This window comes from Danio rerio, chromosome 21 (assembly GCF_049306965.1).
Source record: "Danio rerio strain Tuebingen ecotype United States chromosome 21, GRCz12tu, whole genome shotgun sequence".
NCBI lineage: Eukaryota > Metazoa > Chordata > Actinopteri > Cypriniformes > Danionidae > Danio > Danio rerio.
The window spans coordinates 28,638,427-28,661,588 of NC_133196.1; positions in this window are offsets into that span (position 1 = coordinate 28,638,427).

Here is a 23,162-nt window from a genome sequence, read left to right on the forward strand (position 1 = left end):
CCTAGGGGTCTCTGACCCCAGCAAGCTACCCAGGGGTCCACCTCTCTCCCTGATCTTGCAGTATAGGCCCCAGGGTGCCCCCTGCCCCTCCACCTAGGGGCTTCTGAACCCAGCAAGCTACCCAGGGGTCCACCTCTCTCCCTGGACCAGCAGTATAGGCCATTTTGTGCCTCCTGGCCCTCCACCTAGGGGCCTCTGACCCCAGAAAGCTACCTAGGGGTCCACCTCTCTCCCAGGACTTGCAGTGTAGGCCCCAGGGTGCCCCCTTGCCCTCCACCTAAGGGCCCCTGACCCCAGCAAGCTACCCAGGGGTTCATATCTCTTCCTGGACTTGCAGTATAGGCCCCAGGGTGCCCCCTGGTCCTCCACCTACGGGCCCCTGACCCCAGCAAGCTACCCAGGGGTCCACCTCTCTCCCTGGTCATGCAGTGTAGGCCCCAGGGTGCCCCCTTGCCATCCACCTAAGGGATCCTGACCCCAGCAAGCTACCCAGGGGTCCACCTCTCTCCCTGGACTTGCAGTGTAGGCCCCAGGGTGCCCCCTTGCCCTCCACCTAAGGGCCCCCCACCCCAGCAAGCTACTCAGAGGACCAGCTCTCTCCCTGGACTTGCAGTATAGGCCCCAGGGTGCCCCTGGCCCTCCACCTAAGGGCCCATGAGCAAAGCAAACTAACCAGGGGTCCACCTCTCTCCCTGGACTTGCAGTATAGGCCCCAGGGTTACCCCTGGCCCTCCACCTTGGGGCCTTTGACCCCAGCAAGCTACCCAGGGGTCCACCTCTCTTCCTGGACTTGCAGTATAGGCCCCAGGGTGCCACCTGTCCCTCCACCTAAGGGCCCCTGACCCCAGCGAGCTACCCAGGGGTCCACCTCTCTCCCTGGACTTGCAGTAAAGGCCCCAGTGTGCCCCTGGCACTGCATTTAGGGGCCTATGACCCCAGCTAGCTACCCAGGGGTCCACCTCTCTCCCTGGACTTGCAGTGTAGGCCCAAGGTAGCCCACTGGCCCTCCTCCTGGGGGCCTCTGACCCCAGCAAGCTACCAAGGGGTCCACCTCTCTTCCTGGACTTGAAGTGTAGGCCACAGGGTGCCCCTATGCCCTCCACCTAAGGGCCCCTGACCCCAGCAAGCTACCCAGGGGTCCACCTCTCTCCCTGGACTTGCAGTATAGGCCCCAGGGTGCACACTGGCCTTCCACCTAGGGGAATCTGACCCCAGCAAGCTACCCAGGGTCCACTTCCCTCCCTGGACTTCCATTAAAGGCCCCAGGGTGCCCCCATGCCCTCCACCTAGGGGTCTCTGACCACAGCAAGCTACCCAGTGGTCCACCTCTCTCGCTGGTCTTGCAGTATAGGCCCCAGGGTGCCCCCTGGCCCTCCTCCTAGGGCCACCTTACCCCAGCAAGCTACCCAGGGGTCCATCTCTCTCCCTGGACTTGCAGTATAGGCCCCAGGGTGCCCCCTTGCACCCCACCTAGGGGCTTTTGACCCCAGCAAGCTACCCAGAGAACCAGCTCTCTCCCTGGACTTGCAGTATAGGCCCCAGGGTGCCCCTGGCCCTCCACGTAAGGGCCCATTAGCCCAGCAAACTAACCAGGGGTCCACCTCTCTCCCTGGATTTGACGTATAGGCCCCAGGGTTACCCCTGGCCCTCCATCTAGGTGCCCCTGACCCCAGCAAGCTACCCAGGGTCCATGTCTATCCCTGGACTTGCAGTGTAGGCCCCAGGATGCCCCCTGGCCCTCTACCTAGGGGCCTCTGACCCCAGCAAGGTACCCAGGGGTCCACCTCTCTTCCTGGAATTGCATTATAGGCCCCAGGGTGCCACCTGGCCCTCCACCTAAGGGCCCCTGACCCCAGCAAGCTACCCAGGGGTCCACCTCTCTCCCTGGACTTGCAGTAAAGGCCCCAGTGTGCCCCTGGCACTGCATTTAGGGGCCTATGACCCCAGCTAGCTACCCAGGGTCCACTTCCCAACCTGGACTTCCGTTAAAGGCCCCAGGGTGCCCCCTTGCCCTCCACCTAGGGGTCTCTGACCACAGCAGGCTACCCAGTGGTCCACCTCTCTCACTGGTCTTGCAGTATAGGCCCCAGGGTGCCCTCTTGCACCCCACCTAGGGGCTTCTGACCCCGGCAAGCTACCCATTGGTCCACCTCTCTCCCTGGACTTGCAGTGTAGGCCCAAGGGTGCCCCCTGGCACTCCACCTGGGGGCCTCTGACCCCAGCAAGCTACCCAGGGGTCCACCACTCTCCCTGGACTTGCAGTGGAGGCCCCAGGGTGCCCCCTTGCCCTCCACCTAGGGGTCTCTGACCCCAGCAAGCTACCCAGGGGTCCACCTATCTCCCTGATCTTGCAGTATAGGCCCCAGGGTGCCCCCTGGCCCTCCACCTAGGGGCTTCTGAACCCAGCAAGCTACCCAGGGGTCCACCTCTCTCCCTGGACCAGCAGTATAGGCCCTATTGTGCCTCCTGGCCCTCCACCTAGGGGCCTCTGACCCCAGCAAGCTACCCAGGGGTCCACCTCTCTCCCTGGACTTGCAGTGTAGGCCCCAGGGTGCTCCCTTGCCCTCCACGTAAGGGCCCATGAGCCCAGCAAACTAACCAGGGGTCCATCTCTCTCCCTGGACTTGCAGTATAGGCCCCAGGGTTACCCCTGGCCCTCCACCTTGGGGCCTTTGACCCCAGCAAGCTACCCAGGGGTCCACCTCTCTTCCTGGACTTGCAGTATAGGCCCCAGGGTGCCACCTGGCCCTCCACCTAAGGGCCCCTGACCCCAGCAAGCTACCCAGGGGTCCACCTCTCTCCCTGGACTTGCAGTATAGGCCCCAGTGTGCCCCTGGCACTCCATTTAGGGGCCTATGACCCCAGCAAGCTACCCAGGGGTCCACCTCTCTCCCTGGACTTGCAGTGTAGGCCCAAGGTTGCCCCCTGGCACTCCACCTGGGGGCCTCTGACCCCAGCAAGCTACATATGGGTCCACCTCTCTCCCTGGACTTGAAGTGTAGGCCCCAGGGTGCCCCCTTGCCCTCCACCTAAGGGCCCCTGACCCCAGCAAGCTACCCAGTTTTCCACCTCTCTCCCTGGACTTGCAGTATAGGCCCCAGGGTGCACCCTGGCCTTCCACCTAGGAGAATCTGACCCCAGCAAGCTACCCAGGGTCCACTTCCCTCCCTGGACTTCCATTAAAGGCCCCAGGGTGCTCCTTTGCCCTCCACCTAGGGCTTTCTGACCACAGCAAGCTACCCAGTGGTCCACCTCTCTCCCTGGTCTTGCAGTGTAGGCCCCAGGGTGCCCCCTTGCACTCCACCTGGGGGCCTCTTATACCAGCAAGCTACCCAGGGGTCCACCTCTCTCCCTGGACTTGCAGTAGAGGCCCCAGGGTGCACCCTTGCCCTCCACCTAGGGGTCTCTGACCCCAGCAAGCTACCCAGGGGTCCACTTCTCTCCCTGATCTTGCAGTATAGGCCCCAGGGTGCCCCTTGGCCCTCCACCTAGGGGCTTCTGAACCCAGCAAGCTACCCAGGGGTCCACCTCTCTCCCTGGACCAGCGTTATAGGCCCCATTGTACCTCCTGGCCCTACACCTAGGGGCCTCTGACCCCAGCAAGCTACCCAGGGGTCCACCTCTCTCCCTGGACTTGCAGTGTAGGCCCCAGGGTGCCCCCTGGCCCTCCACCTGAGGGCCCCTGACCCCAGCAAGCTACCCAGGGGTCCACCTCTCTCCCTGGACTTGCAGTATAGGCCCCAGTGTGCCCCTGGTACTCCATTTAGGGGCCTATGACCCCAGCTAGCTACCCAGGGGTCCACCTCTCTCCCTGGACTTGCTGTGTAGGCCTAAGGGAGCCCCCTGGCCCTCCACCTGGGGGCCTCTGACCCCAGCAAGCTACCAAGGGGTCCACCTCTCTCCCTTGACTTGAAGTGTAGGCCCCAGGGTGCCCCCTTGCCCTCCACCTAAGGGCCCCTGACCCCAGCAAGCTACCCAGGGGTCCACCTCTCTCCCTGGACTTGCAGTATAGGCCCCAGGGTGCACACTGGCCTTCCACCCAGGGGAATCTGACCCCAGCAAGCTACCCAGAGTCCACTTCCCTCCCTGGACTTCCATTAAAGGCCCCAGGGTGCCCCCTTGCCCTCCACCTAGGGTTCTCTGACCACAGCAAGCTACCCAGTGGTCCACCTCTCTCCCTGGTCTTGCAGTATAGGCCCCAGGGTGCCCCCTTGCACCCCACCTAGGGGCTTTTGACCCCAGCAAGCTACCCAGAGAATCAGCTCTCTCCCTGGATTTGCAGTATAGGCCCCAGGGTGCCCCTGGCCCTCCACGTAAGGGCCCATGAGCCCAGCAAACTAACCAGGGGTCCACCTCTCTCCCTTGACTTGCAGTATAGGCCCCAGGGTTACCCCTGGCCCTCCATCTAGGTGCCCCTGACCCCAGCAAGCTACCCAGGGGTCCGTGTCTATCCCTGGACTCGCAGTGTAGGCCCCAGGATGCCCCCTGGCCCTCCACCTAGGGGCCTCTGACCCCAGCAAGCTACCCAGGGGTCCACCTCTCTCCCTGGACTTGCATTATAGGCCCCAGGGTGCCCTCTGGCCCTCCACCTAAGGGCCCCTGACCCTAGCAAGCTACCCAGGGGTCCACGTCTCTCCCTGGACTTGCAGTATAGGCCCCAGGGTGTGTCCTGGCCTTCCACCTAGGGGAATCTGACCCTAGCCAGCTACCCAGGGTACACTTCCCTCCCTGGACTTGCATTAAAGGCCCCAGGGTGCCTCCTTGCCCTCCAACTAGGGGTCTCTGACCCCGGCAAGCTACCCAGGGGTCCACCTCTCTCACTGGACTTGCAGTATAGGCCCCAGGGTGCCCTCTGGCCCTCCACCTAAGGGCCCCTGACCCTAGCAAGCTACCCAGGGGTCCACCTCTCTCCCTGGACTTGCAGTATAGGCCCCAGGGTGCGCCCTGGCCTTCCACCTAAAGGAATCTGACCCTAGCAAGCTACCCAGGGTCCACTTCCCTCCCTGGACTTCCATTAAAGGCCCATGGGTGCCCACTTGCCCTCCAACTAGGGGTCTCTGACCCCGGCAAGCTACCCAGGGGTCCACCTCTCTCCCTGGTCTTGCAGTGTAGGCCCAAGGGTGCCCCCTGGCACTCCACCTGGGGGCCTCTGACCCCAGCAATTTACCCAGGGGTCCACCTCTCTCCCTGGACTTGCAGTGGAGGCCCCAGGGTGCCCCCTTGCCCTCCACCTAGGGGTCTCTGACCCCAGCAAGCTACCAAGGGGTCCACCTCTCTCCCTGGACTTGCAGTGTAGGCCCCAGGGTGCACCTTGCCCTCCACCTAAGGGCCTCTGACCCCAGCAAGCTACCCAGGGGTCCACCTCTCTCCCTGGACTTGCAGTGGAGGCCCCAGGGTGCCCCCTTGCCCTCCACCTAGGGGTCTCTGACCTCAGCAAGCTACCCAGGGGTCCACCTCTCTCCCTGGACTTGCAGTATAGGCCCCAGGGTGCACACTGGCCTTCCACCCAGGGGAATCTGACCCCAGCAAGCTACCCAGAGTCCACTTCCCTCCCTGGACTTCCATTAAAGGCCCCAGGGTGCCCCCTTGCCCTCCACCTAGGGTTCTCTGACCACAGCAAGCTACCCAGTGGTCCACCTCTCTCCCTGGTCTTGCAGTATAGGCCCCAGGGTGCCCCCTTGCACCCCACCTAGGGGCTTTTGACCCCAGCAAGCTACCCAGAGAATCAGCTCTCTCCCTGGATTTGCAGTATAGGCCCCAGGGTGCCCCTGGCCCTCCACGTAAGGGCCCATGAGCCCAGCAAACTAACCAGGGGTCCACCTCTCTCCCTTGACTTGCAGTATAGGCCCCAGGGTTACCCCTGGCCCTCCATCTAGGTGCCCCTGACCCCAGCAAGCTACCCAGGGGTCCGTGTCTATCCCTGGACTCGCAGTGTAGGCCCCAGGATGCCCCCTGGCCCTCCACCTAGGGGCCTCTGACCCCAGCAAGCTACCCAGGGGTCCACCTCTCTCCCTGGACTTGCATTATAGGCCCCAGGGTGCCCTCTGGCCCTCCACCTAAGGGCCCCTGACCCTAGCAAGCTACCCAGGGGTCCACGTCTCTCCCTGGACTTGCAGTATAGGCCCCAGGGTGTGTCCTGGCCTTCCACCTAGGGGAATCTGACCCTAGCCAGCTACCCAGGGTACACTTCCCTCCCTGGACTTGCATTAAAGGCCCCAGGGTGCCTCCTTGCCCTCCAACTAGGGGTCTCTGACCCCGGCAAGCTACCCAGGGGTCCACCTCTCTCACTGGACTTGCAGTATAGGCCCCAGGGTGCCCTCTGGCCCTCCACCTAAGGGCCCCTGACCCTAGCAAGCTACCCAGGGGTCCACCTCTCTCCCTGGACTTGCAGTATAGGCCCCAGGGTGCGCCCTGGCCTTCCACCTAAAGGAATCTGACCCTAGCAAGCTACCCAGGGTCCACTTCCCTCCCTGGACTTCCATTAAAGGCCCATGGGTGCCCACTTGCCCTCCAACTAGGGGTCTCTGACCCCGGCAAGCTACCCAGGGGTCCACCTCTCTCCCTGGTCTTGCAGTGTAGGCCCAAGGGTGCCCCCTGGCACTCCACCTGGGGGCCTCTGACCCCAGCAATTTACCCAGGGGTCCACCTCTCTCCCTGGACTTGCAGTGGAGGCCCCAGGGTGCCCCCTTGCCCTCCACCTAGGGGTCTCTGACCCCAGCAAGCTACCAAGGGGTCCACCTCTCTCCCTGGACTTGCAGTGTAGGCCCCAGGGTGCACCTTGCCCTCCACCTAAGGGCCTCTGACCCCAGCAAGCTACCCAGGGGTCCACCTCTCTCCCTGGACTTGCAGTGGAGGCCCCAGGGTGCCCCCTTGCCCTCCACCTAGGGGTCTCTGACCTCAGCAAGCTACCCAGGGGTCCACCTCTCTCCCTGGACTTGCAGTGTAGGCCCCCGGGTGCCCCCTTGCCCTCCACCTAAGGGCCCCTGACCCCAGCAAGCTACCCAGGGCTCCACCTCTCTCCCTGGTCTTGCAGTATAGGCCCCAGGGTGCCCCCTGGCCCTCTTCCTAGGGGCCCCTTACCCCAGCAAGCTACCCAGGGGTCCACCTCTCTCCCTGGACTTGCAGTATAGGCCCCAGGGTGCCCCCTTGCACCCCACCTAGGGGCTGCTGATCCCAGCAAGCTACCCAGAGGAACAGCTCTCTCCCTGGACTTGTAGTATAGGCCCCAGGGTGTCCCTGGCCCTCCACGTAAGGGCCCATGAGCCCAGCAAACTAACCAGGGCTCCACCTCTCTCCCTGGACTTGCAGTATAGGCCCCAGAGTTACCTCTGGCCCTCCATCTAGGTGCCCCTGACCCCAGCAAGCTACCCAGGGTTCCATGTCTATCCATGGTCTTGCAGTGTAGGCCCCAGGATGCCCCCTGGCCCTCCACCTAGGGGCCTCTGACCCCAGCAAGCTACCCAGGGGTCCACCTCTCTTCCTGGACTTGCATTATAGGCCCCAGGGTGCCACCTGGCCCTCCACCTAAGGGCCCCTGACCCCAGCAAGCTACCCAGGGGTCCACCTCTCTCCCTGGACTTGCAGTATAGGCCCCAGGGTGCCCCCTTGCACCCCACCTAGGGGCTGCTGATCCCAGCAAGCTACCCAGAGGAACAGCTCTCTCCCTGGACTTGTAGTATAGGCCCCAGGGTGCCCCTGGCCCTCCACGTAAGGGCCCATGAGCCCAGCAAACTAACCAGGGGTCCACCTCTCTCCCTGGACTTGCAGTATAGGCCCCAGGGTTACCCCTGGCCCTCCATCTAGGTGCCCCTGACCCCAGCAAGCTACCCAGGGTTCTGTGTCTATCCCTGGACTTGCAGTGTAGGCCCCAGAATGCCCCCTGGCCCTCCACCTAGGGGCCTCTGACCCCAGCAAGCTACCCAGGGGTCCACCTCTCTTTCTGGACTTGCATTATAGGCTCCAGGGTGCCACCTGGCCCTCCACCTAAGGGCCCCTGACCCCAGCAAGCTACCCAGGGGTCCACCTCTCTCCCAGGACTTGCAGTATAGGCCCCAGGGTGCCCCTGGCACTCCACTTAGGGGCCTCTGACCCCAGCAAGCTACCCAGGGGTCCACATCTCTTCCTGGACTTGCAGTATAGGCCCCAGGGTGCCCCCTGGCCCTCCACCTAAGGGCCCCTGACCCCAGCAAGCTACCCAGGGGTCCACCTCTCTACCTGGACTTGCAGTGTAGGCCCCAGGGTGCCCCCTTGACCTCCACCTAAGGGCCCCTGACCCCAGCAAGCTACCCAGGGGTCCACCTCTCTCCTTGGACTTGCAGTATAGGCCCCAGGTTGCCCCCTTGCACCCCACCTAGGGGCTTCTGTCCCCAGCAAGCTACCCAGGGGTCCACCTCTCTCCCTGGACTTGCAGTGTAGGCCCAAGGGTGCCCCCTGGCACTCCACCTGGGGGCCTCTAACCCCAGCAAGCTACCCAGGGGTCCACCTCTCTCCCTGGACTTGCAGTGGAGGCCCCAGGGTGCCCCCTTGCCCTCCACCTAGGGGTCTCTGACCCCAGCAAGCTACCCAGGGGTCCACCTCTTTCCCTGATCTTGCAGTATAGGCCCCAGGGTGCCCTCTGGCCGTCCACCTAAGGGCCCCTGACCCCAGCAAGCTACCCAGGGGTCCACCTCTCCTCCTGGACTTGCAGTATAGGCCACAGGGTGCTCCCTATCCCTCCACCTAGGAGCCCCTGACCCCAGCAAGCTACCCAGGGTCTATTTTCTCTCCCTAGACTTCTAGTAAAGGCCCCAGGGTGCCCTCTTGCCCTCCACCAAGGGGTCTCTGACCCCAGCAAGCTACCCAGGGGTCCACCTCTCTCCCTGATCTTGCAGTATAGGCCCCAGGGTGTCCCCTTGCACTACACCTAGGAGTCTCTGACCCCAGCAAGCTACCCAGGGGTCCACCTCTCTCCCTGGACTTGCAGTATAGGCCCCAGTGTGCCCCTGGCACTCCATTTAGGGGCCTATGACCCCAGCTAGCTACCCAGGGGTCCACCTCTCTCCCTGGACTTGCAGTTTAGGCCCAAGGGAGCCCCCTGGCCCTCCACCTGGGGGCCTCTGACCCCAGCAAGCTACCAAGGGGTCCACCTCTTTCCCTGGACTTGAAGTGTAGGCCACAGGGTGCCCCCATGCCCTCCACCTAAGGGCCCCTGACCCCAGCAAGCTACCCAGGGGTCCACCTCTCTCCCTGGACTTGCAGTATAGGCCCCAGGGTGCACACTGGCCTTCCACCTAGGGGAATCTGACCCCAGCAAGCTACCCAGAGAACCAGCTCTCTCCCTGGACTTGCAGTATAGGCCCAGGGTGCCCCTGGCCCTCCACGTAAGGGCCCATGAGCCCACCAAACTAACCAGGGGTCCACCTCTCTCCCTGGACTTGCAGTATAGGCCCCAGGGTTACCCCTGGCCCTCCATCTAGGTGCCCCTGACCCCAGCAAGCTACCCAGGGGTCCGTGTCTATCCCTGGACTTGCAGTGTAGGCCCCAGGATGCCCCCTGGCCCTCCACCTTGGGGCCTCTGACCCCAGCAAGGTACCCAGGGGTACACCTCTCTTCCTGGAATTGCATTCTAGGCCCCAGGGTGCCACCTGGCCCTCCACCTAAGGGCCCCTAAACCCCAGCAAGCTACCCAGGGGTCCACCTCTCTCCCTGGACTTGCAGTATAGGCCCCAGGGTGCCCCTGGCACTCCACTTAGGGGCCTATGACCCCAGCAAGCTACCCAGGGGTCCACATCTCTTCCTGGACTTGCAGTATAGGCCCCAGGGTGCCCCCTGGCCCTCCACCTAAGGGCCCCTGACTCTAGCAAGCTACCCAGGGGTCCACCTCTCTCCCTAGACTTGCAGTATAGGCCACAGAGACACCCCTAACCTTCCACCTAGGGGAATCTGACCCTAGCAAGCTACCCAGGGTCCACTTCCCTCCCTGGACTTCCATTAAAGGCCCCAGGGTTTCCCCTTGCCCTCCAACTAGGGGTCTCGGACCCTGGCAAGCTACCCAGGGGTCCACCTCTCTCCCTGGACTTGCAGTGTAGGCCCAAGGGTGCCCCCTGGCACTCCACCTGGGGGCCTCTGACCCCAGCAATTTAACCAGGGGTCCACCTCTCTCCCTAGACTTGCAGTACAGGCCCCAGGGTGCCCCCTTGCACCCCACCTAGGGGCTTCTGACCCCAGCAAGCTACCCAGAGGACCAGCTCTCTCCCTGGACTTCTAGTATAGGCCCCAGGGTGTCCCTGGCCCTCCACGTAAGGGCCCATGAGCCCAGCAAACTAACAAGGGGTCCACCTCTCTCCCTGGACTTGCAGTATAGGCCCCAGGGTGCCCCCTGGTCCTCCACCTACGGGCCCCTTACCCCAGCAAGCTACCCAGGGGTCCACCTCTCTCCCTGGACATGCAGTGTAGGCCCCAGGGTGCCCCCTTGCCCTCCACCTAAGGGATCCTGAGCCCAGCAAGCTACCCAGGGGTCCACTTCTCTCCCTGGACTTGCAGTGTAGGCCCCAGGGTGCCCCCTTGCCCTCCACCTAAGGGCCCCCCACCCCAGCAAGCTACTAAGAGGACTAGCTCTCTCCCTGGACTTGCAGTATAGGCCCATGGGTGCCCCTGGCCCTCCACCTAAGGGACCATGAGCCCAGCAAACTAACCAGGGGTCCACCTCTCTCCCTGGACTTGCAGTACAGGCCCCAGGGTTACCCCTGGCCCTCCACCTAGGGGCCTCCGACCCCAGCAAGCTACCCAGGGGTCCACCTCTCTTCCTGGACTTGCAGTATAGGCCCCAGGGTGCCACCTGGCCATCCACCTAAGGGCCCCTGACCCCAGCAAGCTACCCAGGGGTCCACATCTCTCCCTGGACTTGCAGTATAGGCCCCAGTGTGCCCCTGGCACTCCATTTAGGGGCCTATGACCCCAGCTAGCTACCCAGGGGTCCACCTCTCTCCCTGGACTTGCAGTGTAGGCCCAAGGGAGCCCCCTGGCCCTCCACCTGGGGGCCTCTGACCCCTGCAAGCTACCAAGGGGTCCACCTCTCTCCCTGGACTTGAAGTGTAGGCCACAGGGTGCCCCCATGCCCTCCACCTAAGGGCCCCTGACCCCAGCAAGCTACCCAGGGGTCCACCTCTCTCCCTGTACTTGCAGTTTAGGCCCCAGGGTGCACACTGGCCTTCCACCTAGGGGAATCTGACCCCAGCAAGCTACCCAGGGTCCACTTCCCTCCCTGGACTTCCATTAAAGGCCCCAGGGTGCCCCCTTGCCCTCCACCTAGGGGTCTCTGACCACAGCAAGCTACCCAGTGGTCCACCTTTCTCGCTGGTCTTGCAGTATAGGCCCCAGGGTGCCCCCTGGCCCTCCTCCTAGGGCCACCTTAACCCAGCAAGCTACCCAGGGGTCCACCTCTCTCCCTGGACTTGCAGTATAGGCCCCAGGGTGCACTTTGCACCCCACCTAGGGGCTTTTGACCCCAGCAAGCTACCCAGAGAACCAGCTCTCTCCCTGGACTTGCAGTATAGGCCCCAGGGTGCCCCTGGCCCTCCACGTAAGGGCCCATGAGCCCAGCAAACTAACCAGGGTTCCACCTCTCTCCCTGGACTTGCAGTATAGGCCCCAGGGTTACCCCTGGCCCTCCATCTAGGTGCCCCTGACCCCAGCAAGCTACAGAGGGTTCCGTGTCTATCCCTGGACTTGCAGTGTAGGCCCCAGGATGCCCCCTGGCCTTCCACCTAGGGGCCTCTGACCCCAGCAAGCTACCCAGGGGTCCACCTCTCTTCCTGGACTTGCAGTATAGGCCCCAGGGTGCCCCTGGCACTCCACTTAGGGGCCTCTGACCCCAGCAAGCTACCCAGGGGTCCACCTCTCTTCCTGGACTTGCATTATAGGCCCCAGGGTGCCACCTGGCCCTCCACCTAAGGGCCCCTGACCCCAGCAAGCTACCCAGGGGTCCACCTCTCTCCCTGGACTTGCAGTATAGGCCACAGGGTGCCCCCTTGCACCCCACCTAGGGGCTTTTGACCCCAGCAAGCTACCCAGAGAACCAGCTCTCTCCCTGGACTTGCAGTATAGGCCCCAGGGTGCCCCTGGCCCTCCACGTAAGGGCCCATGAGCCCAGCAAACTAACCAGGGGTCCACCTGTCTCCCTGGACTTGCAGTATAGGCCCCAGGGTTACCCCTGGCCCTCCATCTAGGTGCCCCTGACCCCAGCAAGCTACCCAGGGGTCCGTGTCTATCCCTGGACTTGCAGTGTAGGCCCCAGGATGGCCCCTGGCCCTCCACCTAGGGGCCTCTGACCCCAGCAAGGTACCCAGGGGTCCACCTCTCTTCCTGGACTTGCATTATAGGCCCCAGGGTGCCACCTGGCCCTCCACCTAAGGGCCCCTGATCCCAGCAAGCTACCCAGGGGTCCACCTCTCTCCCTGGACTTGCAGTGGAGGCCCCAGGGTGCCCCCTTGCCCTCCACCAAGGGGCCGCTAATCCCAGCAAGCTACCCAGGAGACCACCTCTCTCCCTGATCTTGCAGTATAGGCCCCAGGGTGCCCCCTGGCCCTCCACCTAGGGGCTTCTGAACCCAGCAAGCTACCCAGGGGTCCACCTCTCTCCCTGGACCAGCTGTATAGGCCCCATTGTGCCTCCTGGCCCTCCACCTAGGGGCCTCTGACCCCAGCAAGCTACCCAGGGGTCCACCTCTCTCCCTGGACTTGCAGTGTAGGCCCCAGGGTGCCCCTGGCCCTCCACCTAAGGGCCCCTGACCCCAGCAAGCTACCCAGGGGTCCACCTCTCTCCCTGGACTTGCAGTATAGGCCCCAGGGTGCCCCTGGCACTCCACTTAGGGGCCTATGACCCCAGCAAGCTACCCACGGGTCCACATCTCTTCCTGGACTTGCAGTATAGGTCCCAGGGTGCCCCTGGCCCTCCACCTAAGGGCCCCTGACCACAGCAAGCTACCCAGGGGTCCACCTCTCTCCCTGGACTTGCAGTATAGGCCCCAGGGTGCGCCCTGGCCTTCCACCTAAGGGAATCTGACCCCAGCAGGCTACCCAGGGTCCACTTCCCTCCCTGGACTTCCATTAATGGCCCCAGGGTGCCCCCTTGCCCTCCAACTAGGGGCTTCTGAACCCAGCAAGCTACCCAGGGGTCCACCTCTCTCCCTGGACCAGCAGTATAGGCCCCATTGTGCCTCCTGGCCCTCCACCTAGGGGCCTCTGACCCCAGCAAGCTACCCAGGGGTATACCTCTCTCCCTGGACTTGCAGTATAGGCCCCAGGGTGCCCCTGGCACTCCACTTAGGGGCCTATGACCCAGCAAGCTACCCAGGGGTCCACATCTCTTCCTGGACTTGCAGTATAGGCCCCAGGGTGCCCCTGGCCCTTCACCTAAGGGCCCCTGACCCCAGCAAGCTACCCAGGGGTCCACCTCTCTCCCTGGACTTGCAGTATAGGCCCCAGGGTGCGGACTGGCCTTCCACCTAAGGGAATCTGACCCCAGCAGGCTACCCAGGGTCCACTTCCCTCCCTGGACTTCCATTAAAGGCCCCAGGGTGCCCCCTTGCCCTCCAACTAGGGGTCTCTGACCCCAGCAAGCTACCCAGGGGTCCACCTCTCTCCCTGGACTTGCAGTGTAGGCCCAAGGGTGCCTCCTGGCCCTCCACCTGGGGGCCTCTGACCCCAGCAAGCTACCCAGGGGTCCACCTCTCTCCCTGGACTTGCCGTGGAGGCCCCGGAGTGCCCCCTTGCCCTCCACCTAGGGGTCTCTGACCCCAGCAAGCTACCCAGGGGTCCACCTCTCTCCCTGATCTTACAGTATAGGCCCCAGGGTGCCCCCTGGCCCTCCACCTAGGGGCTTCTGAACCCAGCAAGCTACCCAGGGGTCCACCTCTCTCCCTGGACCAGCAGTATAGTCCATATTGTGCCTCCTGGCCCTCCACCTAGGGGCATCTGACCCCAGAAAGCTACCCAGGGGTCCACCTCTCTCCCTGGACTTGCAGTGTAGGCCTCAGGGTGCCCCCTTGCCCTCCACCCAAGGGCCCCTGACCCCAGCAAGCTACCCAGGGGTCCACATCTCTTCCTGGACTTGCAGTATAGGCCCCAGGGTGCCCCTTGGTCCTCCACCTAAGGGCACCTGACCCCAGCAAGCTACCCAGGGGTCCACCTCTCTCCCTGGACATGCAGTGTAGGCCCCAGGGTGCCCCCTTGCCCTCCACCTAAAGGATCCAGACCCCAGCAAGCCACCCAGGGGTCCACCTCTCTCCCTGGACTTGCAGTGTAGGCCCCAGGGTGCCCCCTTGCCCTCCACCTAAGGGCCCCCCACCCCAGCAAGCCACCCAGAGGACCAGCTCTCTCCCTGGACTTGCAGTGTAGGCCCCAGGGTGCCACCTGGCCCTCCACCTAAGGGCCCCTGACCCCAGCAAGCTACCCAGGGGTCCACCTCTCTCCCTGGACTTGCAGTATAGGCCCCAGTGTGCCCCTGGCACTCCATTTAGGGGCCTATGACCCCAGATAGCTACCCAGGGGTCCACCTCTCTCCCTGGACTTGCAGTGTAGGCCCAAGTTAGCCCCCTGGCCCTCCACCTGGGGGCCTCTGACCCCAGCAAGCTACCAAGGTTTCCACCTCTCTCCCTGGACTTGAAGTGTAGGCCACAGGGTGCCCCCTTGCCCTCCACCTAGGGGTCTCTGACCACAGCAAGCTACCCAGTGGTCCACCTCTATCCCTGGTCTTGCAGTATAGGCCCCAGGGTGCCCCCTTGCACCCCACCTAGGGGCTTTTGACGAGAGCAAGCTACCCAGAGAACCACCTCTCTCCCTGGACTTGCAGTATAGGCCCCAGGGTTCCCCTGGCCCACCACGTAAGGGCCCTTGAGCCCAGCAAACTAACCAGGGGTCCACCTCTCTCCCTGGACTTGCAGTATAGGCCCCAGGGTTACCCCTGGCCCTCCACCTAGGGGCCTCTGACCCCAGCAAGGTACCCAGGGGTCCACCTCTCTTCCTGGACTTGCATTATAGGCCCCAGGGTGCCACCTGGCCCTCCACCTAAGGGCCCCTGATCCCAGCAAGCTACCCAGGGGTCCACCTCTCTCCCTGGACTTGCAGTATAGGCCCCAGGGTGCCCCTGGCACTCCACTTAGGGGCCTATGACACCAGCAAGCTACCCAGGGGTCCACATCTCTTCCTGGACTTGCAGTATAGGCCCCAGGGTGCCCCCTGGCCCTCCACCTAAGGGCCCCTGACCCTAGCAAGCTACCCAGGGGTCCACCTCTCTCCCTGGACTTGCAGTATAGGCCCCAGGGTGCTCCCTAGCCTTCCACCTAGAGGAATCTGACCCTAGCAAGCTACCCAGGGTCAACTTCCCTCCCTGTACTTCCATTAAAGGCCCCAGGGTGCCCCCTTGCCCTCCAACTAGGGGTCTCTGACCCCGGCAAGCTACCCAGGGGTCCACCTCTCTCCCTGGACTTGCAGTGTAGGCCCAAGGGTGCCCCCTGGCACTCCACCTGGGGGCCTTTGACCCCAGCAATTTACCCAGGGGTCCACCTCTCTCCCTGGACTTGCAGTGGAGGCCCCAGGGTGCCCCCTTGCCCTCTACCTAGGGGTCTCTGACCCCAGCAAGCTACCCAGGGGTCCACCTCTCTCCCTGATCTTGCAGTATAGGCCCCAGGGTGCCCCTTGGCCCTCCACCTAGGGGCTTCTGAACCCAGCAAGCTACCCAGGGGTCCACCTCTCTCCCTGGACCAGCAGTATAGGCCCCATAGTGCCTCCTGGCCCTCCACCAAGGGGCCTCTGACCCCAGCAAGCTACCCAGGGGTTCACCTCTCTCCCTGGACTTGCAGTGTAGGCCCCAGGGTGCCCCCTTGCCCTCCACCTAAGGGCCCATGACCCCAGCAAGCTACCTAGGGGTCCACCTCTCTCCCTGGTCTTGCAGTATAGTCCCCAGGGTGCCCCCTGGCCCTCTTCCTAGGGGCCCCTTACCCCAGCAAGCTACCCAGGGGTCCACCTCTCTCCCTGGACTTGCAGTATAGGCCCCAGGGTGCCCCCTTGCACCCCACCTAGGGGCTTCTGACCCCAGCAAGCTACCCAGGGTTCCGTGTCTATCCCTGGACTTGCAGTGTGGGCCCCAGGATGCCCCCTGGCCCTCCACCTAAGGGCCCCTGACCCCAGCAAGCTACCCAGGGGTCCACCTCTCTCCCTGGACTTGCAGTATAGGCCCCAGGGTGCCCCCTTGCACCCCACCTAGGGGCCTCTGACCCCAGCAAGCTACCCAGAGGACCAGCTCTCTCCCTGGACTTGTAGTATAGGCCCCAGGGTGCCCCTGGCCCTCCACGTAAGGGCCCATGAGCCCAGCAAACTAACCAGGCGTCCACCTCTCTCCCTGGACTTGCAGTATAGGCCCCAGGGTTACCCCTGGCCCTCCATCTAGGTGCCCCTGACCCCAGCAAGCTACCCAGGGTTCTGTGTCTATCCCTGGACTTGCAGTGTAGGCCCCAGGATGCCCCCTGGCCCTCCACCTAGGGGCCTCCGACCCCAGCAAGCTACCCAGGGGTCCAACTCTCTTCCTGGACTTGCATTTTAGGCCCCAGGGTGCCACCTGGCCCTCCACCTAAGGGCCCCTGACCCCAGCAAGCTACCCAGGGGTCCACCTCTCTCCCAGGACTTGCAGTATAGGCCCCAGGGTGCCCCTGGCACTCCACTTAGGGGCCTATGACCCCAGCAAGCTACCCAGGGGTCCACATCTCTTCCTGGACTTGCAGTATAGGCCCCAGGGTGCCCCCTGGCCCTCAACCTAAGGGCCCCTGACCCATGCAAGTTACCCAGGGGTCTACCTCTCTCCCTGGACATGCAGTGTAGGCCCCAGGGTGCCCCCTTGCCCTCCACCTAAGGGATCCTGACCCCAGCAAGCTACCCAGGGGTCCACCTCTCTCCCTGGACTTGCAGTGTAGGCCCCAGGGTGCCCCCTTGACCTCCACCTAAGGGCCCCTGACATCAGCAAGCTACCCAGGGGTCCACCTCTCTCCCTGGACTTGCAGTATAGGCCCCAGGGTGCGCCCTTGCACCCCACCTAGGGGCTTCTGACCCCAGCAAGCTACCCAGAGGACCAGCTCTCTCCCTGGACTTGTAGTATAGGCCCCAGGGTGCCCCTGGCCCTCCACTTAAGGGCCCATGAGCCCAGCAAACTAACCAGGGGTCCACCTCTCTCCCTGGACTTGCAGTATAGGCCCCAGGGTTACCCCTGGCCCTCCATCTAGGTGCCCTTGACCCCAGCAAGCTACCCAGGGTTCCCTGTCTATCCCTAGACTTGCAGAGTAGGCCCCAGGATGCCCCCTGGCCCTAAACCTAGGGGCCTCTGACCCCAGCAAGCTACCCAGGGGTTCACCTCTCTTCCTGGACTTGCAGTATAGCCCCCAGGGTGCCACCTGGCCCTCCACCTAAGGGCCCCTGACCCCAGCAAGCTACCCAGGGGTCCACCTCTCTCCCTGGACTTGCAGTATAGGCCCCAGGGTTCCCCCTTGCACCCCACCTAGGGGCTTCTGACACAAGCAAGCTACCCAGTGGACCAGCTCTCTCCCTGGACTTGTAGTATAGGCCCCAGGGTGCCCCTGGCCCTCCACGTAAGGGCCCATGAGCCAAGCAAACTAACCAGGGGTCCACCTCTCTCCCTGGACTTGCAGTATAGGCCCCAGGGTTACCCCTGGCCCTCCATCTAGGTGCCCCTGACCCCAGCAAGCGACCCAGGGTTCTGTGCCTATTCCTGGACTTGCAGTATAGGCCCCAGGGTGCCCCCTGGCCCTCTTCCTAGGGGCCCCTTACCCGAGCAAGCTACCCAGGGGTCCACCTCTCTCCCTGGACTTGCAGTATATGCCCCAGGGTGCCCCCTTGCACCCCACCTAGGGGCTTCTGACCTCAGCAAGCTACCCAGAGGACCAGCTCTCTCCCTGGACTTGTAGTATAGGCCCCAGGGTGTCCCTGGCCCTCCACGTAAGGGCCCATGAGCCCAGCAAACTAACCAGGGGTCCACCTCTCTCCCTGGACTTGCAGTATAGGCCCCAGAGTTACCCCTGGCCCTCCATCTAGGTGCCCCTGACCCCAGCAATTTACCCAGGGTTCCGTGTCTATTTATGGACTTGCAGTGTAGGCCCCAGGATGCCCCCTGGCCCTCCACCTAGGGGCCTCTGACCCCAGCAAGCTACCCAGGGGACAACCTCTCTCCCTGGACTTGCAGTATAGGCCCCAGGGTGCCCCCTTGCACCCCACCTAGGGGCTTCTGACCCCAGAGAGCTACCCAGAGGACCAGCTCTCTCCCTGGACTTGTAGTATAGGCCCCAGGGTGCCCCTGGCCCTCCACGTAAGGGCCCATGAGCCCAGCAAACTAACCAGGGGTCCACCTCTCTCCCTGGACTTGCCGTATAGGCCCCAGGGTTACCCCTGGCCCTCCATCTAGATGCCAATGACCCCAGCAAGCTACCCAGGGTTCTGTGTCTATCCCTGGACTTGCAGTGTAGGCCCCAGAATGCCCCCTGGCCCGCCACCTAGGGGCCTCTGACCCCAGCAAGCTACCCAGGGGTCCACCTTTCTTCCTGGACTTGCATTATAGGCTCCAGGGTGCCACCTGGCCCTCCACCTAAGGGCCCCTGACCCCAGCAAGCTACCCAGGGGTCCACATCTCTTCCTGGACTTGCAGTATAGGCCCCAGGGTGCCCCCTGGCCCTCCACCTGGGGGCCCCTGACCCCAGCAAGCTACCCAGGGGTCCACCTCTCTCCCTGGACTTGCAGTGTAGGCCCCAGGGTCCCCCCATAACCTCCACCTAAGGGCCCCTGACCCCAGCAAGCTACCCAGGGGTCTACCTCTCTCCTTGGACTTGCAGTATAGGCCCCAGGGTGCCCCCTTGCATCCCACCTAGGGGCTTCTGTCCCCAGCAAGCTACCCAGGGGTCCACCTCTCTCCCTGGACTTGCAGTGTAGGCCCAAGGGTGCCCCCTGGCACTCCACCTGGGGGCCTCTGACCCCAGCAAGCTACCCAGGGGTCCACCTCTCTCCCTGGACTTGCAGTGGAGGCCCCAGGGTGCCCCCTTGCCCTCCAACTAGGGGTCTCTGACCCCAGCAAGCTACCCAGGGGTCCACCTCTCTCCCTGATCTTGCAGTATAGGCCCCAGGGTGCCCCCTGGCCGTCCACCTAAGGGCCCCTGACCCCAGCAAGCTACCCAGGGGTCCACCTCTCTTCCTGGACTTGCAGTATAGGCCACAGGGTGCTCCCTATCCCTCCACCTAGGAGCCCCTGACCCCAGCAAGCTACCCAGGGTCTACTTCCTCTCCCTAGACTTCTAGTAAAGGCCCCAGGGTGCCCTCTTGCCCTCCACCAAGGGGTCTCTGACCCCAGCAAGCTACCCAGGGGTCCACCTCTCTCCCTGATCTTGCAGTATAGGCCCTAGGGTGTCCCCTTGCACTACACCTAGGAGTATCTGACCCCAGCAAGCTACCCAGGGGTCCACCTCTCTCCCTGGACTTGCAGTATAGGCCCCAGTGTGCCCCTGGCACTCCATTTAGGGGCCTATGACCCCAGCTAGCTACCCAGGGGTCCACCTCTCTCCCTGGACTTGCAGTTTAGGCCCAAGGGAGCCCCCTGGCCCTCCACCTGGGGGCCTCTGACCCCAGCAAGCTACCAAGGGGTCCACCTCTCTCCCTGGACTTGAAGTGTAGGCCACAGGGTGCCCCCATGCCCTCCACCTAAGGGCCACTGACCCCAGCAAGCTACCCAGGGGTCCACCTCTCTCCCTGGACTTGCAGTATAGGCCCCAGGGTGCACACTGGCCTTCATCCTAGGGGAATCTGACCCCAGCAAGCTACCCAGGGTCCACTTCCCTCCCTGGACTTCCATTAAAGGCCCCAGGGTGCCCCCTGGCCCTCTTCCTAGGGCCACCTTACCACAGCAAGCTACCCAGGGGTCCACCTCTCTCCCTGGACTTGCAGTATAGGCCCCAGGGTGCCCCCTTGCACCCCACCTAGGGGCTTTTGACCCCAGCAAGCTACCCAGAGAACCAGCTCTCTCCCTGGACTTGCAGTATAGGCCCCAGGGTGCCCCTGGCCCTCCACGTAAGGGCCCTTGAGCCCAGCAAACTAACCAGGGGTCATCTTCTCTCCCTGGACTTGCAGTATAGGCCCCAGGGTTACCCCTGGCCCTCCATCTAGGTGCCCCTGACCCCAGCAAGCTACCCAGGGGTCCGTGTCTATCCCTGGACTTGCAGTGTAGGCCCCAGGGTGCCCCTGGCACTCCACTTAGGGGCCTATGACCCCAGCAAGCTACCCAGGGGTCCACATCTCTTCCTGGACTTGCAGTATAGGCCCCAGGGTGCCCCCTGGCCCTCCACCTAAGGGCCCCTGACACTAGCAAGCTACCCAGGGGTCCACCTCTCTCCCTGGACTTGCAGTATAGGCCCGAGAGTTACCCCTGGCCTTCCACCTAGGGGAATCTGAACCTAGCAAGCTACCCAGGGTCCACTTCCCTCCCTGGACTTCCATTAAAGGCCCCAGGGTTTCCCCTTGCCCTCCAACTAGGGGTCTCTGACCCCGGCAAGCTACCCAGGGGTCCACCTCTCTCCCTGGACTTGCAGTGTAGGCCCAAGGGTGCCCCCTGGCACTCCACCTGGGGGCCTCTGACCCCAGCAATTTAACCAGGGGTCCACCTCTCTCCCTAGACTTGCAGTATAGGCCCCAGGGTGCCCCCTTGCACCCCACCTAGGGGCTTCTGACCCCAGCAAGCTACCCAGAGGACCAGCTCTCTCCCTGGACTTGTAGTATAGTCCCCAGGGTGTCCCTGGCCCTCCACGTAAGGGCCCATGAGCCCAGCAAACTAACAAGGGGTCCACCTCTCTCCCTGGACTTGCAGTATAGGCCCCAGGGTGCCCCCTGGTCCTCCACCTACGGGCCCCTGACCCCAGCAAGCTACCCAGGGGTCCACCTCTCTCCCTGGACATGCAGTGTAGGCCCCAGGGTGCCCCCTTGCCCTCCACCTAAGGGATTCTGACCCCAGCAAGCTACCCAGGGGTCCACCTCTCTCCCTGGACTTGCAGTGTAGGCCCCAGGGTGCCCCCTTGCCCTCCACCTAAGGGCCCCCCACCCCAGCAAGCTACTCAGAGGACCAGCTCTCTCCCTGGACTTGCAGTATAGGCCCATGGGTGCCCCTGGCCCTCCAACTAAGGGACCATGAGCCCAGCAAACTAACCAGGGGTCCACCTCTCTCCCTGGACTTGCAGTACAGGCCCCAGGGTTACCCCTGGCCCTCCACCTAGGGGCCTCCGACCCCAGCAAGCTACCCAGGGGTCCACCTCTCTTCCTGGACATGCAGTATAGGCCCCAGGGTGCCACCTGGCCATCCACCTAAGGGCCCCTGACCCCAGCAAGCTACCCAGGGGTCCACCTCTCTCCCTGGACTTGCAGTATAGGCCCCAGTGTGCCCCTGGCACTCCATTTAGGGGCCTATGACCCCAGCTAGCTACCCACGGGTCCACCTCTCTCCCTGGACTTGCAGTGTAGGCCCAAGGGAGCCCCCTGGCCCTCCACCTGGGGGCCTCTGACCCCAGCAAGCTACCAAGGGGTCCACCTCTCTCCCTGGACTTGAAGTGTAGGCCACAGGGTGCCCCCATGCCCTCCACCTAAGGGCCCCTGACGCCAGCAAGCTACCCAGGGGTCCACCTCTCTCCCTGGACTTGCAGTTTAGGCCCCAGGGTGCACACTGGCCTTCCACCTAGGGGAATCTGACCCCAGCAAGCTACCCAGGGTCCACTTCCCTCCCTGGACTTCCATTAAAGGCCCCAGGGTGCCCCCTTGCCCTCCACCTAGGGGTCTCTGACCACAGCAAGCTACCCAGTGGTCCACCTCTCTCGCTGGTCTTGCAGTATAGGCCCCAGGGTGCCCCCTGGCCCTCCTCCTAGGGCCACCTTACCCCAGCAAGCTACCCAGGGGTCCACCTCTCTCCCTGGACTTGCAGTATAGGCCCCAGGGTGCACTTTGCACCCCACCAAGGGGCTTTTGACCCCAGCAAGCTACCCAGAGAACCAGCTCTCTCCCTCGACTTGCAGTATAGGCCCCAGGGTGCCCCTGGCCCTCCACGTAAGGGCCCATGAGCCCAGCAAACTAACCAGGGGTCCACCTCTCTCCCTGGACTTGCAGTATAGGCCCCAGGGTTACCCCTGGCCCTCCATCTTGGTGCCCCTGACCCCAGCAAGCTACCTAGGGGTCCGTGTCTATCCCTGGACTTGCAGTGTAGGCCCCAGGATGCCCCCTGGCCCTCCACCTAGGGGCTTCTGACCCCAGCAAGGTACCCAGGGGTCCACCTCTCTTCCTGGAATTGCAATATAGGCCCCAGGGTGCCACCTGGCCCTCCACTTAAGGGCCCCTGACCCCAGCAAGCTACCCAGGGGTCCACCTCTCTCCCTGGACTTGCAGTATAGGCCCCAGGGTGCCCCTGGCACTTCACTTAGGGGCCTATGACCCCAGCAAGCTACCCAGGGGTCCACATCTCTTCCTGGACTTGCAGTATAGGCCCCAGGGTGCCCCCTGGCCCTCCACCTAAGGGCCCCTGACCCTAGCAAGCTACCCAGGGGTCCACCTCTCTCCCTGGACTTGCAGTATAGGCCCCAGGGTGCGCCCTGGCCTTCCACCTAGGGGAATCTGACCCTAGCAAGCTACCCAGGGTCCACTTCCCTCCCTGGACTTCCATTAAAGGCCCCAGGGTTTCCCCTTGCCCTCCAACTAGGGGTCTCTGACCCCAGCAAGCTACCCAGGGGTCCACCTCTCTCCCTGGACTTGCAGTGTAGGCCCCCGGGTGCCTCCTTGCCCTCCACCTAAGGGCCCCTGACCCCAGCAAGCTACCCAGGGGTCCACCTCTCTCCCTGGTCTTGCAGTATAGGCCCCAGGGTGCCCCCTGGCCCTCTTCCTAGGGGCCCCTTACCCCAGCAAGCTACCCAGGGGTCCACCTCTCTCCCTGGACTTGCAGTATAGGCCCCAGGGTGCCCCCTTGCACCCCACCTAGGGGCTTCTGATCCCAGCAAGCTACCCAGAGGACCAGCTCTCTCCCTGGACTTGTAGTATAGGCCCCAGGGTGTCCCTGGCCCTCCACGTAAGGGCCCATGAGCCCAGCAAACTAACCAGGGGTCCACCTCT